We start from the raw sequence: 15,007 nt of genomic DNA on the forward strand, positions 1-15,007 counted from the left end.
CGGATCGTCCATTGATGTCGGCCTTGGTGTGGAATATGTGGCATCTTTGGTCTTCTTCTTGATGATGTTGGAGAGTCAAGACCTTGGAGACAACAAGAGCGGGACTTGAATCTTCATCACAAAATACTTGTTCCTCTTCATCATTCACTTGCCGGTGCATGGCGACTTGCTTGAAGGCGTCCATTTCTTCTTCACTCATTGAATCGTAGGTGCCGTCGTCGTTGAGGATCATGGTCCGCTTGTTGGTGCACTCATAGGACTTGTGGCCTCGGCCTCCTCATGTGAAGCATTTGAAGGAACTTGTCTTGACGGTCTCATCGGTTGGAGTGGATGATGATGAAGCTCTCGGCTTGGAGTTGCTCGTGGTAGGAGGATGACTTGGAGTTGACGAAGCTTTCTTGGAACTCGACTTGTCGATGTTGCTAGTAAAATGCTTTGTAGTCGGTGTTGGAGTCGTTGAAGCTTGGTTGTTGGAGAAACCGTATGTCTTGGAAGAGAACTTGGCATACTTGAAATCATCTTGCACTTGGCGTTCCGCTTTGGTAGCTTGATGCACTAGCTCGATGAGGTTCGAGTATGGTTGGAAGTCGGCTATCTTATTGATGGGATGGTTGAGTCCATTCAAGAAACGTGCCATAGTTTGCTCATCATCTTCCGTGACGTTGGCTCTTATCATAGCAATCGCCATCTCCTTGTAGTACTCTTCAATGCTCTTGGTTCCTTGCTTGAGTAGTTGGAGTTTCTTGAAGAGGTCGCGGTTGTAGTAGGTAGGCACTAGGCGTGCTCTCATGACATCCTTCATTTGCTCCCAAGTAGTGATGGGTGGTTCACCTCTTGCCTCTCGGCGCTCTATGACTTGTTCCCACCAAATGAGGACATAGTCTTGGAACTCAAGGGATGCCATCACGATCTTCTTCTCTTCTTCATAGTTGTGCAACCAGAAGATTTTGTCGACCTTCAATGCCGATGAAAGATATTCTTTGGGATTGTTGCTTCCATTGAACTTGGGCATGGTGAACTTGAGCTTTCCGTAGCGTTGTTCTTCATTATGTTGGGGTCGGGGATGATGACCCCGTGTTGTAGATGATTGTCAAGCTCGTGTCGCTCTTGGTGAGGAGGGTTTTCAACCTCATGTTGCTCTTGTCGTCATGCTCTTGATGAACTTGATGTTCTTGGCGAGCTTGTGGAGGAGCTTGTCGAGCTCGAGGAGGAGCTTGAGGAACTTGATGATGCACGTGAGCTTGAAATCTCCGTTCTTGAATTTCTTCGCAAAATGCTTCTTCTTGTTCTCGAGCTTGCGTCCCTCGGTTGGCTACGGCTCTACTTGCATCTTGGAGGGCTTGTTGCGCTGCAAGTGCTTGAGCTTCACGGAGTTGTTCTTCTTGGCGTTGTGCCTCGGCATCTTGTGCAACTTGGTGTAGACACACTCGCTCTTCCTCTTCGTGTTGGCGTTGGCGTTGCCGTTCTCGTGGTAACGCAAAGGCCTCTTGAGTTTGACGTGGTCGGTGCTCTTGAGAGTCGGTGTCGCATAGGGGATTGAGGCTTGCTTGACGATCGTTGTGCGCGGCACGGCGTGGAGTGTTCAATGTCGGTGTATTTGAGCCAGAGAGGGTGAAGTTGGAGTGTCGACTTGAGCGAGTCCTTCTTGATGGAGACGAAGTGGAAGAAGAGCGATTGAGCAACAAAGCGCGAATTTCATCCATCCTTGCATCATTTTCTTGCTTGTGATCATCTAGCTTATGGTCGAAGTAGTCCCTTGTACGTTGCTCGGAGAGTCGCAAGTCGGCGGCGAGGTTGTCGATGCGTTCACTCATGGATTGTTGCTCTTGATGCAAAGCACGTTGTGCACCAAAGAGGTGACTCTTGGTGACGTAGGAGTTCATGTCGTCGTCATGCTCAATGAAGAGTGGGTTGGTAGAAGTACTTGGCCTATCCATGATTCCAAGACAAATGTGAGTAGTAGAAAGAGAAGAACGAATACCAAATGTACCTTGAACGAAGTTGAAAGTGGATCGATGATCACTCCAATGTATGACAAGGAAATAGCACAATTGGTACTAGCTCTTGTCAGTTTCTCACACCTACACAAGTAAAAGCTTATGGTGGAGCTTGGTTAGGATGGTGGCACAAAATTTGATGCAATTGTAAGTGAGCTTCAATAATGTTGGAAAAGATTCGTAAGATGCAATGTAACAAATAGACCAAGCATATAAGGTACACGGAAACACACACGCAAATAGATAAGTGGGGTTGGGCAACCAAGGATGAGCCAAAATGTGGAATCCACAAAAATGCTCTTGTTGCACAACACTAGAGAGACGCTAGCACGATTGCACAATAGGCGGATACAAGAACTTGTGCACAACCTACTTAGCAAAAATGCAACGACTTCTATCCCAAGTATGCTCTATGCAAGGTGTTTCTATGATATGATCCAAGATGATCGAATATGACAATCTTAATGTTGTATGATGCTATGGTTCTTGCTAAAAAGCTCTTTGCTTATCTTTCCTCTTTGCTTAAAAGCTTGTTTGGCTCTTTGATGTTGGAGCTCTTTTCTCATGCAGTGCTTGACGAACCAAGATAGCAATTGTGTATGCGATTACAATTTTGTGACACAAGAGATGATACCAATATATGCAACAATGATGTATGTATGCTTATGATCACTAATGTGCACAAGTCTCGTTGCCGGCAATACTCAATGGCTAGTCTTGATGGGTAAGCAACGCAAAGGGATAAGGCTATGATGGCTATCAATGTAATGGCAAGAGTGATATGTCCAATACCAAGACAAGGTTACCGGTCTCGCTTCCGGTATGGTGTCAAAATGGTGGCACGAATACCAAGGTGTAGTCGAGGTGGTTGTTGTTGATGACGCGTCCGTGGAAAAGATGAGCGGTGGTGATGTCGATGTCGAACCGTACCTAGATAGCCGAAACACAAAAGGATACGGAACCGCAACTCAAATTCTCAAAGCTCAAAGTGGTAACACATGTCGGAGTGCGAAACGGTCCAAATGGTGGTGGTATGCGGAAGTGGTGATGGTGTATTGGTGGTAGGAGTGCGTATGCGGAAATGTGGGGCGGTGGTGGTGACTAAACTGAAAAAAATTCAGTTTCGTCAGGGAACTCCGGACGTCCGGTGGGGAGCGGTCGCCCGGTTGTTGGACGTCCGGTGGCGAGCGGACGTCCGGTGCCTGGGCACTGTTCGAGCACGGGATGAACTTCACGTGGGCGGGGTGAAATTATGTGAAATTCGTCGATTGCGGGCGATTTCGTGGATGGGAAGTGGTGGAAACAAAGGGGAACAGCTAGATCCACTCAAAACAAAGCAAATCCATGGATCCAAACCAACAAAATCTCAACACACTAACAAATCACAAAACAAATTGGGGATATTTTTGTGGGGAATTTTCGAATTAGGAAAAAAACAGCAAATAAGGCTAGCAACACAACAGGGAGGCTCTGAAATCGTGATCAACGTGGCTCATGATACCAAGATGATGTAGGGTAGGAACCCTAGGGGCCGATTTTTCACGATAGGAGCGGATCCCGCGAAGAACACGAGGAGGGAAACGAGGGAAATCACGGGGGAAACACAAGAGAAACATTAAACCAACAAGAACAAGTTACACATGTGCTAGATCCTCGAATACATAGGGTTCACACGGTACACGATCAACTAAGGACGATACAACGGTAACGGTCTTCTCCGTGAGGAGGTCTTGATGTTCTTCCCTAAAGAGGGGTCTTGAATTCTCTTGGGGGATCTTCTCCGTAGGAGGCTCGAATCTCCGAGCAGAAGGTAACCAAGTGGATGAGCAAAGATCTCACACGAAATATGAGCTAATCCTTTGCAGACCCTAGCTAGAAGGATTAGGAGGTCTATATATAGTCTAAGTGCAAAAGGGGGCGAAAGTAGGGGGTACATGGGCCTTGGGCCCGAATCTGGACACAGGCAGGTAACGGACGTCCGCTGGGGACCGGACGTCTGGTGTCTCAGGAGCGGCCGGACGTCCGGTGGCTGCCGGTCATCCCCTCATTGTGGCTCGGATGCTAGTGTAGCGGATTTCCGGTGGCTACCGGTCGTCCGGTCGCCAGTCGTCCGGTGGCACCGGCCGTCCGCTCATTTGGCTCGGGTGCAGGGGCACGGGTCGTCCGGTCTGGGCCGGACGTCCGCTCGCTGGGGTTCGGATGGAGCATCAGGCGCCGGATGTCCGGTCCCGGCCGGTCGCCCGGTGGCTGGGACTTTTCCTTTAGCCCTTCTTCTTCTCCGTCTTCTCATCCATCTTCCTCTTCCTCTTCTCCTTGCTCCTTAGCTTCTCCATGATACCTGAGAATGCATAAAGTATCCGTATGAGGTAGTAGCCATGTCTCATGTGCATCAAAGTGGAAATGTGAGAGGAGAGATGTCACCTCGTTTTCAAGGGCTCTTGCACGTGCTCGTGTCATGGGTCCAAGATGTGTCGTAGGAGATGTAGTTGGGTCCATGGGGATGGCCTTGGGATGCTCCGTATCATCACATGCGGAGGCCGAGGCCACAAGTCCTATGAGTGCACCAACAAGCGGACCACGATCCTCAACAACGACGGCACCTACGACTCGATGAGTGAAGGATAAATGGACGCTCTTGAGCAAGTCGCCATGCACCGGCAAGTGAATGATGAAGAGGAACAAGTCTTTTGCGATGAAGATTCAAGTCCCGCTCTTGTTGTCTCCAAGGTCTTGACTCTCCAACATCACCAATAAGAAGACCAAAGATGCCACATATTCCACACCAAGGCCGGCATCAATGGAAGATCCGTCAAGGTCATCATCGATGGAGGGAGTTGTCATAATCTCGCAAGTGAAGAACTTTGCTCCAAGCTCAAAATTTCCCAAGACGAAGCACCCACATCCATACAAAGTGCAATGGTTGAGCGACTCCGGCACTATCCAAGTCGAGCATCGAGTACAAGTCTCCTTCAAAATTGGTGCCTACGAAGACACCTTAGAGTGCGACGTCGTTCCAATGACCGTTTGCCACCTTCTCCTTGGATTCCCATGGCAATTTGATAGAGGAGTCATCCACAACGGCTGAACGAACCACTACATCTTTGATGAGGACATGACTACCTTGGATACGACCAAAAATATTGTATACATGCATATTTGTTAGGTGATTTCTAGTGCAAACTATTCAATAATCTATTTATGTTATCCAAAACAAAAATACTTCACACACTTTTGTGTTTTGTCTAATTGCAGGTGTATGGGACATTTGTACAATCCACATATGAATATAAGGGAAAAGGATAAGTTTAGGTTCTGTTAAAAAAGTCCTCTCACGTCACTTTTGGGCCAAGAGAAGATAGAATTCAAGTCTCTCATATGATGAGGACATGGCTACCACAGTTACACCCATATCCCCTACTGTTTTACCTCTTGGAACAGTTGCTAGAGCTCAGATACGCCAATTAAATTATCAGGTACTTCCGTTTCTTGGTAATGTTTCTAGTGTTCATGAGAATATGATGCTGCGTAACTTAGATACATTTGTGTTGCTTACAATTGAAGGGCCTAACACGGACAAGAAGGGTGAACATTGGAGCATGGTCAAGCACGGAGATGAAGGTGCGTGCGAAGAGAACAAGAACGGAGGTTCAAGTGGAGATTTCCGGACTTTGAATCCACCATGATGACATACAAGATGATGGACGAAATATACAAGATGGCCTTTCATAAATTTCATCCATAGCTTATTATTGGTGTTGCGCCACCTTATTTTGGGCCAGGCCCATGTAATCTATTTTTAAAGTCCATATTGTAGAGAAAACGACTTAGGAGGTGTTTTAGTCCCACCTTGCCAAGGGTGGAAAAAAATCCACTCTCTTTTCCCTATAAATATAGCCCTTAAGGCATCGTTTAGACTTGGGTTTTGTTTAGATTAAATTTCGCCATAGCTGCAACTTCGCGTACTTCGTTTGTGTCCAACGACCAGACAAAGGCGTCACAGAACCCCACCTTGATCAATAAAGCTTTCATCATATATTCACAATATCCAGATTGCAATCTCAGTTTCTTACTTGTTCTTCGTTTGCTCGCAGGAAACAGACGCTCGTAGTTAGGTTGATTGTGCTCCGGCGTGGTCAATAACCCCTCGGAAGTTGGTTTAGTGATTGCTAAGGCGCGACGTTTCGCACGTTTGTAGTCGGATCGTCAAGGTCGACTCCCACAGAAAACGATAGTCACCATCTCATCGAAACATCGGGACACCTCGCCTCTATCAAGTGGTATCAGTTTTCAGGTTGCTTGGTGAGATTTTCCAGTTTTTCAGTCTTAGATTGCTTCTGTTCTTCATAACTATAGTCCAAGAAAAAGCCACAAAAAAAGTTAGATTAGTTCATCCGTGTCCAAGACAGTTTAAGCCTTTTCGCCATTGTCACTTAGTTTTTTGCATTGTTAAATTTTCGGTTGCATCGTGTGTCGAGTTGCTGGTTTTGGTATCTAGTCTTTTAGAGTTTCAAGTTCTAGTCACGTTTTGTTCACACCGCATCCACATACACGATCATCCACCTCATTGTCATATTCTGCTGCCATTTATTTTCCGTCCCCATTGTCACCTCCATCCGCAATTGTCGTAAGTCGTCATCTTCTCGATCTATTTCACCACCATAATTCTTGTCGCATCCACCGAGCACAAGTGACGTTTTGTTATTGTCAGGAAAGATTGCGTTATTGGTTGCACGTAAAGATTTCTTGGAACGCAAAGAGATACAGAAACAGGGAGCAGCCAACGTTGATCTTCACGTTTTGGAAAGAAGAAAGAGAAACAATGTGGAGATTAGGCATTGGATTTGTTGTTGGCTGATTCGTTTCAAGGCTACATAGCAGATTCGGTATTTGGACAGTAAAAAAAACAGCAGAAGAAAAGAAAGGGCAGATTCGGTTTGGGTTCCAAGGAAAGGTGTACGTGGGGTGGAGTCCTCGCAATTCATGCTTGCTGGATTTTATTTGGACTGGTCCACCGTGATAGAAAAAGAAAGGCAAGTCAGATCAGCCTACTTATAAAAAATAGGGGGTTCGGCCACATCCTTTTGGTGATCTTGTTGCGATTGATTTTGTTCGACTCAGTTTTGGCAAGTTCTGATCGACCAAAAAAAAAAGAGAGATAGTTGCCACGTTTGGGTATTGAAAGAAAGAAAATCATGATTGGCTGTGCATGCATGTATGTTTGGAAAGAGAGACAAGGAAAGAGATCGAATCAGCTACAAAATAAAGGGGAGCAGATCGGTTGGATCTGGGACGTGATACTCTCCCATGTTGGTTATTGAACTTTGGAAAGAAATAAAAATAAAAGAAAGAAGAGCTGATCGGTTTGGAAAGGATCTTGAAAGAAAACAGCTTCCTTACGGGAGACGTGGAGAGCGCAGCAAGGGATAAAAAAAACATCTAGTCCGATTGGTAGTAACTTTGGATTGACTCCTACGTGCAGTTTTTTTGGGAACGCCTTGGATCGATACTAAAAGGAAACAAATAAATATCAGATGCGTTTGTTCTTCGGTTGAAAAAAAAAAGATTTGTTTCCTTCCTTCGGCTGACCAAATCATAATACGTACTAGTTTGGATCCTTGGAGATCACAGCAAGAAATGGAGGTTCGCGAAATAAAACGAATGGAGAGAGAAAAACGGAAAGAACTAGGAGTATTAAGGAAAGTTTTGATCTGCAAAAAGAAAAAAAAAAGAAAAAACACAGCTCGGCTGGCATTTTCGGAAGTAATCCCGCATGAGTTATTTGTTTTGGGGAAGGATATAAATCTTTAAAAAGAATTCTGCGCGTCAATCAAGGAGAGCTGGTTGTTTCCACGTTTGGAATTTGGAAGATAGAGGGGGCGTTTCAAAGAGTAGATATTTTGGTCCGGTTGTTGCCTTGCTGGGATTGTTTTCCTTTGGAAACCGTGAGTAGTGCTTTGAAAAAAAATAGTGAGAGCGAAATACAAGGAAAGGAAGGTACGCACAATATCTTTAATCAGTGAACATAAGGTAAAAAAAAGGAGCAGCATGTGGAGTTGCGTGACTAGTGCTTTTAACTGTACCTGTGACATTTATCTGGTCAAGGAGAAAAAAAGAGAGAGAGAAAACTTGGATCGGTTGAAAATGAAAGAAATATTGGACAAAGCATATTTCCTTGGTGAGAGAGAGAAAAAAAAAGGAGAGAAAGTGTTGGTCTGTTTTGATTGGTTGGAGAGTTGCGTTGAGGAAAAAAAAGGCACACATATTTGAAGGTATATCTTTTGTATACTAGTAGTACTAGTTTGCCAAGTCACTTCTACAGTGCCTTGACACATACTGGTGCCAGTATACGCTGGTTGTTGTGTCACTCCTCATTTTTATTACAACTTGAGTTTTTGTTGGTACCACGCGTGAATTTCACTTGTGTTTTAGGCTCGCGTCTCTAGTACAGTCTAGTTTAGGACCAGCATTCAACCATTTTAAACGAATTTTTAGCTTGCATTAATTAATGTGGTTGTAGCATTTTCCCCCACATATATAAAGCCAACCCAGCTCCACATATTTCTACATCGTGCATAGATACGTTCACCTAGCAATCGTTTTACCCAACTCTTGAAGTTATTTGACAACGCTGGTTGCCGATCATCACCTGCTGCATGGTAAGAACTTGTAAGACTTTGATTTGCTATACTGTGAGCGTTTTACCATCACTTCCCAGTAGTTCATAGAAACATTATTTTTGGATTTTTGTTTCTTGTTTCTGCTAATCATGACAGGATCTATAGTCAATTCATGTGATTTGTCGGTCGTGAGAGACGTGTCATCACCTATGCAAATACCACAACTGTCACGAGAGGTGCACAAACATCCAAATGCACATGATCAGATTAATGTTTCTATACCACCATTTAATGAACGTTTTAGACCTGCTTAATATATTGAATGGGAGTTTGACATAAATAATATATTTGCTTCCAATAATTTTGATGAACGTAAAAAAGTTAAGGTCGCGGTTGGTTTTTCACTGGTTATTATGCTATAGTTTGGTGGAGTGAAGTTTTGTTATACTGTGAGCATTTTACCACCACTTCCAAGTAGTTCATAGGAACATTTTTTTATTCTGTTTCTTGTTTCTATTAATCATGACAGGATCCAGAGTCAATTCATGGGCTTTATCGATCATGGGAGACGTGCCACCACCTTTGCAAATACCAAAACCGTCACAAGAGGTGCACAAACATCCAAATGCACATGACCAGGTTAATGTATCTATACCACCATTTAATGGCCGTTTTAGACCTGCTTTATATATTGAATGGGAGTTCAACATAAAAAATATATTTGCTTCCCATAATTTTGATGAACATAAAAAGGTTAAGGTTGCGGTTGGTTCTTTCACTGGTTATGATTTGGTTTGGTGGAGTGAATATTGTCGGTTACACCCTGATTATATACCTACTACTTGGGATGATTTCAAACTTGCCATGCGACATACTTTCGTTTCCGCTTATTATACTCGCGACATGATTAAGAAGTTGCAACATTTAAAACAAGGTAGTGACACTGTAACAAAATATTATGATGATTTACAAACTACCTTGTTGCATTCCTCTTTAGAAGAAAGTGAAGATGATTTTATGGATAGATTTTGGGGAGGATTAAATCGTGTTATTCAAGAGATATTAATTCATGAAGAGTGTTATCCTATGGACCATTTGTTTCGTCTTGCTTGCAAAGCTGAACAGGAAATAAAATGACGTGCTGCCCACGAGGAGAACAAGCGCACGATGCACATTCCAAGAGTTGATATGATTGTTCCTTGAACAACTAGGCATATTATGACAACCACATCCGTTGTTGTGAGGACTACATCACCTCCACCATGTGACACATCGCCCCTGAGAGTCGCTACATCATCTGAGTTGATCATGATAGAGAGGCGAAGGTGTCCCGATGTTTTGATGAGATAGTTATCGTTTTCTGTGGGAGTCGACTTTGACGATCCGACTACGAACGTGCGAAGACGTCGCGCCTTAGCAATCGCTAAACCAACTTCCGAGGGTTATTGACCACGCCGGAGCATGATCAACCTGACCACGGGGGTCTATTTCCTGCGAGCAAACGAAGAACAAGCAAGAAACTGAGATTGCAATCTGGATATTGTGAATAAAAGAGGAAAGCTTTATTAATGAAGGTGGGGTTCTGTGACGTCTTGGTCTAGTCGTTGGACACAAACGAAGTACGCGAAGTTGCAACTATGGCGAACTTTTAATCTAAACAAAACCCAAAGTCTAAACGACGCCCTGAGGGCTGTATATATGGAGGAAGAGGGGGGAATTTCGTGGCCCTTGGAGGAGGGGTCCGAAACCAACCCTAACTCTTGTTTCCCCACAGATACAGACTCTAAAAATAGCCTATACTTAAGTATTTCGAAAATACATGGGCCTGGCCCAATAATAAGGTGACACAGCATCTAGGATAGCCTCTGGACGAAATTTATGAAGTGGCATCTTGTATATTTCGTCCAAGGCTTCATGCACTCCTTATGGTAGCTTCAAAGTCCTGAAATCATCACTTGTAACTCCGTTCCTGATCCCCTTGTGCATGCCATCATCTCCATGCTTGGTATTGCTCCAGTGTTCATCCCTCTAATCCATGACAGGCCCTTCATTTGTAAGCAAAACAAATGTATCCAATTTAGGCGGCATCATATTCTCATGAACATTAGAATCATTACCAAGAAACGAAAGTACCTGATAATTTAATTGGCATGCGCGAGCTCTAGTAATTGGTCCATAACGTATAGTAGCAGGGGCTGTGGGTGTAACAATGGTATTGATGTCCTCATCATCCTCCCCTTCTTGAAATGAAGTCGTCCTCGATGGAAGCTCATCTTCCTCTCTCAAATAAGGCTTCAAATCTGCAATGTTAAAAGTGGGACTAAGCCCAAAATCTACATGCATCTCAAGTTTATATGCATTATCATTCATTTTCTCTAACACCTTAAAAGGACCATCAACACGTGGCATTAGCTTTGATTTGCGCAAATTAGGAAATCTATCCTTATGCAAATGTAACCAAACAAGATCTCCAGGTGCAAACACAACATGTTTTCTACCCATATCTCAAGCAAGTTTATATTTAGCATTCATACACTCAATTTTTTCCTTAGTTAACTCATGCATTTTTAAAATCAATTCAGCACGGTCTTTAGCATCAAAAATAATCTTCTCTGAAGATGGAAGAGACAACAAATCAATAGGTGCACGAGGTAGGAAACCATACACAATTTCAAAAGGGCACATCTTAGTAGTAGAACGCAACGAACGATTATAAGCAAATTCAATATGAGGCAAGCATTCTTCCCACATTTTCTTATTATTCTTCAAAACAACCCTAAGCATAGTAGACAATGTTCTATTGACTACTTTAGTTTGTCCATCAGTTTGGGGGTGTAAGTAATACTAAAAAGCAGTTTAGTCCCCAACTTAGCCCATAAACATCTCCAAATGTGGCTAAGAAATTTAGTATCACAATCTGAAACAATAGTATTTGGCACACCATGCAAGCGAATAATTTCACGAAAGAACAAATCAGCAACATTAACAGCATCATCGCTTTTATGACATGGTATAAAGTGTGCCATTTTCGAGAACCTATCCACGACAACAAATATGCTATCCCTCCCCTTCTTTGTTCGAAGTAAACCTTAAACAAATTCCATAGATATATCCTCCCAAGGAACACTAGGTACATGCAAAGGCATATATAAACCATGAGGATTGAGTCGTGACTTAGCTTTTTGACATGTAGTGCAGCGAGCAACAAAATGCTCAACATCCCATCTCATCTTTGGCCAAAAGAAATATGTAGCAAGTATATCCTCCGTCTTCTTGACGCCAAAGTGTCCCATTAATCCTCCTGCATGCACCTCCTGCAACAACAAAAGACGAACGGAGCTAGCTGGAATGCATAGCTTGTTAGCATGAAACACAAATCCATCGTTAAGAACAAACTTGTTCCAAGTTCTCCCTTCCTTACAATTCTGCAGTACATCTTTAAATTCAGCATCATGCACATATTGATCTTTCATGGTCTCCAAACCAAATATTTTAAAGTCAAGTTGTGAAAGCATTGTTTACCGACGAGACAATTCATCAGCAATAACATTTTCTTTACCCTTCTTGTGTTTAATGACTTAAGGGAAAGTCTCAATGAATTCAACCCATTTAGCATGTCTACGGTTTCAATTTTGCTTGACTTTTAATGTGTTTCAAAGATTCATGATCAGAATGTATAACAAATTCCTTGGGCCATAAATAATGTTTCCATGTTTCTAAGGTCCGAACAAGAGCATATAATTCTTTATCATAAGTAGAATAGTTCAGACTATGCCCACTCAATTTTTCAGAAAAGTATGCAACAAGTTTGCCATCTTGTAATAACACACCTCCTAATCAAATTCCACTAGCATCAAATTCAAGCTCAAAAGTCTTATTAAAATCAGGAAGTTGGAGTAAAGGAGCATGTGTCAACTTATCTTTCAATACCGTGAAGGCTTCTTCCTGTGTGGTACCCCAAACAAAAGGCACATCCTTCTTTGTAAGCTCGTTGAGAGGTGCAGCAATGGTGTTGAAATCTCTCACAAAACGCCTATAGAAACTAGCGAGGCCAAGGAAACTCTTCACTTGTGTGACCGTTTTGGGCTGCGGCCTACTCTCAATAGCTTCAATCTTGGCTTTATCAACTTCAATTCCCTGTGGAGTGACAACATTGCCAAGAAAAGATACTCGGTCGGTGCAAAAGGTGCACTTTCCAAGGTTACCAAACAAATGTGCATCACGTAGAGCAATAAAAACAACATGTAAATGTTCCAAATGTTCTTCCAAAGATTTTCTATAAATCAATATGTCATCAAAGTAAACTAACACAAATCATCCGATGAAAGCATGTAAAACTTCGTTCATTAATCTCATGAAAGTACTAGGTGCATTAGTTAACCCAAAAGGCATGACTAACCACTCATATAGTCCAAACTTAGTTTTAAATGTTGTTTTCCATTCATCTCCCTATTTCATAGGAATTTGATGGTATCCACTACGCAAATCAACTTCGGAGAATATTGTAGAGCCACTCAATTCATCAAGCATATCATCTAGCCTAGGAATAGGATGACGATAATGAATAGTAATATTATTAATGCCTCTACAATCAACACACATACACGACGTATCATCCTTTTTTGGCACTAAAATGATAGGAACAGCATAAGGACTAAGGGATTCGCGTATATAACCTTTGTCGAGCAGTTCTTGTACTTGACGCATAATCTCCTTCACCTCCTCTGGATTGGTACGGTATGGTGCACGATTGGGTAATGATGCACCGGGAATTAAGTCAATTTGATGCTCAATCCCTCGAATAGGTGGTAATCCTGATGGCACGTCTTGTGGAAATACATCGGCGAACTCCTACAAAATGTTAGTGATAGCAGGAGGCAAAGAGGAAGGCACGTCCTCGAAAGAAAATAATGTCTCTTTGTACAAGAAAGCATAGCAAACATATTTGCTAAAATCTAGATCATCAATATCAGATTTGGTGGCAAGTAAACATGCACTTTTCAATTTAATTTCAGAAGCAACAGTAGATGGTTTATTATTAGGCTTCATTTGTTGCTCAAATTCTTTTGCCACAATCTAATTTTCACTCTTATTTTTCTCCTATTTTCTTTATTAGCTCTATTAATATCATCTTTCAAAATGGAATCAGGAGTCATAGGAACCAAAGTAATATTTTATCCTTATGAACAAGACTATACTGATTGTTGCTACCATGGTGTACATAATTTTATCAAATTGCCATGGTCTACAAAGTAATAAGGAACATGCTCGCATAGGTACCACATCACAATCAACATAATCAGCACATGTAGAGATACTAAAATGCACACGAACAGTACGTGTTACCTTAACCTTGCCGCTGTTGTTGAACCATTGGATGTAGTAAGGAGGTGGATATGGTCTTGTGGTGAGAGATAGCTTCTCCACCATCTCCATGCTAGCCATATTATTGCAGCTCCCTCCATCTATGATGACGTGAACAGAACGTTCCTTCATAACTCCCTTTGTATGGAACAAATTATGCCTCTGATTTTGCTCAGCTTGTGTAATCTGCACACTCAAAACACGTTGAGCAACTAAACATTCATACGTGTCAGCATCTTCAGTAGCCATGTATTGCCTCTGATGATCAGAATCATCTCCACCATGTTCTTCATGTGTAATAAGAGCCAAAGTCTCCTCATCATAGTCACTAGCGGACTCATACCCACCATCCTCAGTAACAATCATCACACACTGAGATTTGCATTCTCTCGCAAAATATCCTCTTCCCTTACAACGACGACAAATAATATAACTTGTGTGCCCTGTTGATGCCATGGAAGAAGAAGAGCTCTGCGTAGGCCTAGCAGGTGTGCTCTTGGCAGATAGTGGTGGTCGTGCCTGCTTTCTTGTATCACGGCTGGAGGTGGCACCTGATGGAGGTGTTGGTCCAGTCGAAGTAGAGGATGCACGTGGTGTCCATGATATTGTAAACATGTAAATCGTTGTTTAGTTTCTAACTCCCAAGTAAGATATATATCAGGAACATATCTACCCTGAAATGGTGGAATATTCAATTTCAGTTTAGGGAGATGGTCATGATCTCGTACCTGAGGGGGAGCCCTACCATTGCCATTATTTCCATGTGGACGACCTGGTGATTGTGGTGCTGGTAGTTGCACATAGTTCTGATTTTGATCAACCTCATCCTTGTAATCTCCCGCAAAATCATCCTCCTTCATATCAGTAGCAGGAGCCACAGAAGTATCAACAGCAGCACCAACAGTTTGGCCAGGCGCAAGAGGGAGAGGCTCGCTCGGCGAAGGGTTGTTTCGTGACGTGGAGGTAGTCGTCGTCGTCGTTGTTGTTTTTGTTGTTGTTGTTGTTGTTGTTGTTGTTGTTGTTGTTTTT

This window comes from Triticum urartu, chromosome 5, assembly GCF_003073215.2.
Source record: "Triticum urartu cultivar G1812 chromosome 5, Tu2.1, whole genome shotgun sequence".
Classification (NCBI taxonomy): Eukaryota; Viridiplantae; Streptophyta; class Magnoliopsida; order Poales; family Poaceae; genus Triticum; species Triticum urartu.